Below are 4,808 nucleotides of genomic sequence, written 5' to 3' on the forward strand. Positions count from 1 at the left end.
TTTCCCTGAAACTCTTTCCTAAAACCCCTCAAACAGCTGTCCTCTCTCCGAGTTGATGGGGCCCATGCTTGGCAGCAGTGCTGTGTCTAAGCAGCTGACCTCGGTGAGCCGGACAATCAGAACCAAACTCTGACAGCAGGGTCCATAGCTGCCTGCAGCGCTAGCCTGGACCAGCTGCAGACCAGAGGGCTCTTATCTGCTCAGGAAACCACCGACAAGAGGGTGAGGTGTTCGCCTAGCTGGATGATTCAGTAATAACCAGCTTGGAACCTTTATCAAATAATTAAGGTTGGCCTCCCTTATTTCTCTGTGGCTTTTATGAAATATTCTTGGCAGAACCAATCAATCAAATGACAAGAAAGCAAAAGCCTTCCTCCCCAGTAGGTTAGAAAGGCAGTGAAGAGTCTAGCTGTGCACCAGCAGATTGTGGAGTGTGTAGGGGTGGGGAAGGTAAAAATCTTCACCCTTTACTCTTTACCCTTTACCGTTTTTTTGTGTGTGGCCCCCTGGGGACTTGCATCTTTTCCTCCTCCAGACCGGCTTTGAGATTCTGAGTTATTGGCCCTCCTGAGCTCTTTAAGTCCTTGTTATCTCCACAGCCACTTGCCCTTCACCTCATCCTGATGACTAATGTGCTACATTTAATTAAAGCAATTACACTTGCCTATCTCAAGATGTATTGCATGTATAACTAGAGGGGGAAATATCAGATTGGTACAATATTATTTTGTATCTACAGATAGTCCAAAATGCATACCAGTCTAATTAGATTATAAGGTATTTGCTCTGTGCTATTCATTTTTGTAGTGTCTGCAGAAACCACAAGCCAGTCTCCTAAGATTTTTCTTCCTACTTGTATGCAAACATTCTCTTTCATTCCCCAAGAGCCTACTGCAGAACACCGCACCAAGTGGGTGCTCGAGAATGCTTCTACTATTACTGCTTTTTAATGTAATATTAAAAATAACTGTGGTTATTTGTAAAGCATTTACTATGTGCCAGGCACTGTACTAAGTGCTGGGACACATACAAGATATTTGAGTTGGATACAGTCCCTGTACCACAATAGAGCTCAGAGTCTTAATCTCCATTTTATAGATGAGGTTACTGAGGCACAGAGAAGCTAAGCGACTTGCCCAAGTTTATACAACACAAGTGGCAGAGCCGGGATTAGAACCCATGAACTTCTGAGTCCAGGCCTGTGCTCTACCCATTAAAACATGCTGCTTCTTTAAATAATAATAATAATAATTATGATATTTGTTAAGCACTTACTATGTACCAAGCACTGTTCTAAGTGCTGGGATAGATACAAGGTAATCAAGTTGTCCCACATGGGGATCATAGATTTAATCCCCATTTTACGGATGAGGTAACTGAGGCACAGAAAAGTTGTGTCTTTCTCAAGGTCACACAGCAGACAAGTGGTGGAGCCGGAGTTAGAACCCACATCCTCTGACTCCCAAGCCTGTGCTCTTTCCACTTGGAAGGAATAGGATTTAATCCCCATTTTACAGATGTAGTAACTGAAGAACAGAGAAGTTAAGTGACTTGTCCAAGGTCATACAGAAGAAATAAGGTAGAGCAAGATTTGAATCCAGGTCCTCTGACTCCCAGCCCCATATTCTTTCTACTTGGCCACTCTGCTTCTTTAGTACTACTACTACAACCAACAACTAATATTACTAATACTATCAATCAATCTGTCTATCCACCCAAATGGTATTTAGGGAGCACTAACTTGGTGCGGCCCCTCTCAAGGTCGCACCTGGAGAGTTGCCAGTACTCAACAGACACGACTACAAGAGGGAGAGTCAAGCAGAGGCATACCCATTCCATTCCTAGCTTGGGCAGTGGCTAGTGAGTGGAAGGCAATCTGCTACAAGTCAAAACTCCCCTGTGCTGGTCAGCAGCAGCTTGGGAGAGAGTCGAGGGTAGAGACTCTTTTACTGCATGAAAGGAGGCAGTGGTAAACCACTTCTGTATTTTTACCAATAAAACTCTATGGATATGCTACCAGAATGTTTGCAGATGCAAGTAGGGTGTTCTGGGAGTGATGTGTCTATGGCATCGCTATGGGTGGACACAACTCGACAGCCTAAGACAACAACAACTTGGTGCAGAGCACCACACTAAGCACTTGAGAGAGTCCACTACAGTTGGTAGACACAATTCCTGCCCTCAAGGGGCTTACATTCTAACAAGAGAGAGAGACATTAGCAAAAGATTCAGGTAGGGGAAACAGCTGAACACAAAGATGTATACAGAAGTGCTGTGGGAGATGGGGTTGGGAGAGTACCTAAGTGCTTAGGGGGTGGGACTAAGGGCATTGGAGAGGCAGGATAGGATGAAAGAAGGGTGAGGAGATGAGATCTTAGTATGGGAAGGCTTCCTGGAAGAGAGATGATTTTTCTAGGGCTTTGGCGAGGGGGAGAGCAACCATCTATTTGATATGTAGGAGCTGAGAGTTCCAGGAAGGAGGGAGGGAATGTGCAAGGGGTCTACAGCAAATGAAACGAGAGTGAGGGAGTAGGTTGGTATTAGAGGAACAAAGTGTATGGGCTGGGTTTTAGTGGGAGTGGAATGGGTCTGCAAATGGGATGAGCCTATTAAGTGCCTTGAGTCCAGTGATGAGTTTTGTTTGCAGCAGAGGAAGATGAGCAGCAGTTGGAAGTTTTGAGGAGTGGTTAGAAGTAGACCAAACATTAATTTTTTAGAAAAATGAACTAGGCATCAGAGTGGTCTGGATGGAGAGGAGAGAGGCTGGAGGCAAGGAGGTCAGTGGTTGAGATGGGATGTGTTCTTGAACAATAAAAACTATTATTACTACTATTCCCCCCTTATGACTACAGTTGAAGGATGTATTTTTTATTATTATTTATGGTATTTGTTAAGTTCTTACTATGTGCCAGGAACTGTGCTAAGCACTGGGGTAGATACAAGTTTAACAGGTTGGACACTGTTCCTGTCCCACATATGGTTCACAGTCTTATTCTCCATTTTACAGATGAGGTAACTGAAGCAAGGAGGAAGTGAAGTGTCTTGCTCAAGGTCACACTGCAGACAAGTGGTGGAGCCAGAATTCAAACCCAGGTTCTTCTGGTTCCAAGGCCTGTGCTGTATTCACTAGACCATGCTGCTTCTCACAAGGATAATGCTCTACTCCTCCCAATCCACTCCAGGATCCTGACACTGCTTTGAGAAACTCAAACCTCACTTCTCTTCCCCTTCACCCCTGCCTCTTGAGGTCTTGGCCAATCCCATGTGGTTTCTTTTCATCACTAGAAAAAGCCACCAAGCTGGAAGACTGGTGGATCACCAATGTAACTTCCTTCTATAAAAAGACCAATGAGACTCACTTCTATTCCTGGGCAATTAGTGGAATTGTTCATTAAGTTTAAGATCAATGAATACCCAGAAAAACAACTGTGCTTCACTAATTGGCTGGAGTTTTATGAGGAACTACGTGGATAGAGGGGAACCAGAAGAAAAATAATTCTTGTATTTATTAAGCACTTACTAGGTGGCGGGGAAGCAGTGTCACCTAATGGATAGAGCTCAGGCCAGGGAGTTTAAAGGACATGGGTAGTAGGCCCAGTTCCACCACTTGTCTGCTGTGTGATGTTGGGTAAGTCACTTCACTTCTCTGTGCCTCAGTTACCTCATCTGTAAAATGGGAATTAAGACTTTGAGCCCCATGTGGGACATGGACTGTGTCCAACCTGATTACCTTCCCTGACTCCTAGCCCCAGGCTGTTTCTACTAGGTCTTGAAGCTTCTTTTCTTCTGAAAAGTTGTTGTCAAAGTTCCATACCAGAGGCTCTCTAAATAGAAATCATGGGATTGGAGGGAATGTTTTTCATCAGGTAGAAAGCTGGCGTAGTAGTAGTAGGAATAGGAGGAGGAGGAGTAGCAGCAGAATTTATTGAGCGCCCAGTCAGTGTGCTGCACTTGAACGTGGTACTTAGGAGGTCCAGAATACTGGAGTGACAAGAGGCATCAAAGGGTAGGCTTAAACAGCTACTTTTCAGGGTAGAAAAGTGTAAATAGTGGAAAAGCCAGGGATCTGTGCTTAAACTGGATTTGATTAATATCTTTATAAAAGAACTGGAAGTGTGTGCTCTGGGAAATCTCCAGGTTTGCCAATGACACTGAGCCCTTCTGGGTGGTGAAAGGCCAAGCAGATGGGGACCAGCTCCAGATAGGACCAGCTCCAGGAAGGCATCATAGAGCAGAGTCCATGGCCTGAAAGCAACCAGTAGGAGAGCTTCAGCATGAGGAAGAGCAGAGAGACCCACCCAGGGGACTGCATGAAAGAGACTTATCGGATGGTGGGCTTGAAGCTCTCCCTCAAGACTCTGGAAGGATCCCAGAGTCATTGTTGAGTGCTTTGTTGTTGTTTTTAATCACTGGTTTAATGGATACTCATCTCCTGAAAGGTGTGATCTGAAAAGAGATCAGAAACCAAACCAAAGTAACATGGCCTAGTGGAAAGAGCAGGGGCCTGAGAGTCAGACTTGGTTTTAATTCCAGCTCCACCTCTTACCTGCTGTGTGACCTTGGGCAAGTCGCTTAACTTCTCTGGGCCGCAGTTCCCTCATCTGCAAAATGGAGATTCAATACCTATTCTCCCTTCTACTTAGATTGTGAGGCCCTTGTGGGACCTGGTTATCTGGAGTCTGCCCCATTGTTTAGTACAGTGCTTGGCACATAGCACTTAACAAGTACTATTATTATTATCATTAGTACTATTATAATATTATTACAGGCAATACTGATAATAATAATGATAAAGACCTTGTTTTGTC

The 4,808-nt window shown here is 44.5% G+C and overlaps 1 non-coding gene across 1 annotated transcript; it reads left to right on the top strand.

Annotated features, from left to right (window-relative positions):
• Positions 1 to 1,750: 1,750 nt before the first annotated feature.
• LOC114809745 lies at positions 1,751 to 1,887 on the top strand. Its single transcript, XR_003757523.1, has one exon. It is a non-coding gene; the product is annotated as a small nucleolar RNA SNORA7 (small nucleolar RNA).
• The last annotated feature ends 2,921 nt before the right edge of the window (positions 1,888 to 4,808 follow it).

The sequence above is a fragment of the Ornithorhynchus anatinus genome, chromosome 2 (genome assembly GCF_004115215.2).
Source record: "Ornithorhynchus anatinus isolate Pmale09 chromosome 2, mOrnAna1.pri.v4, whole genome shotgun sequence".
Classification (NCBI taxonomy): Eukaryota; Metazoa; Chordata; class Mammalia; order Monotremata; family Ornithorhynchidae; genus Ornithorhynchus; species Ornithorhynchus anatinus.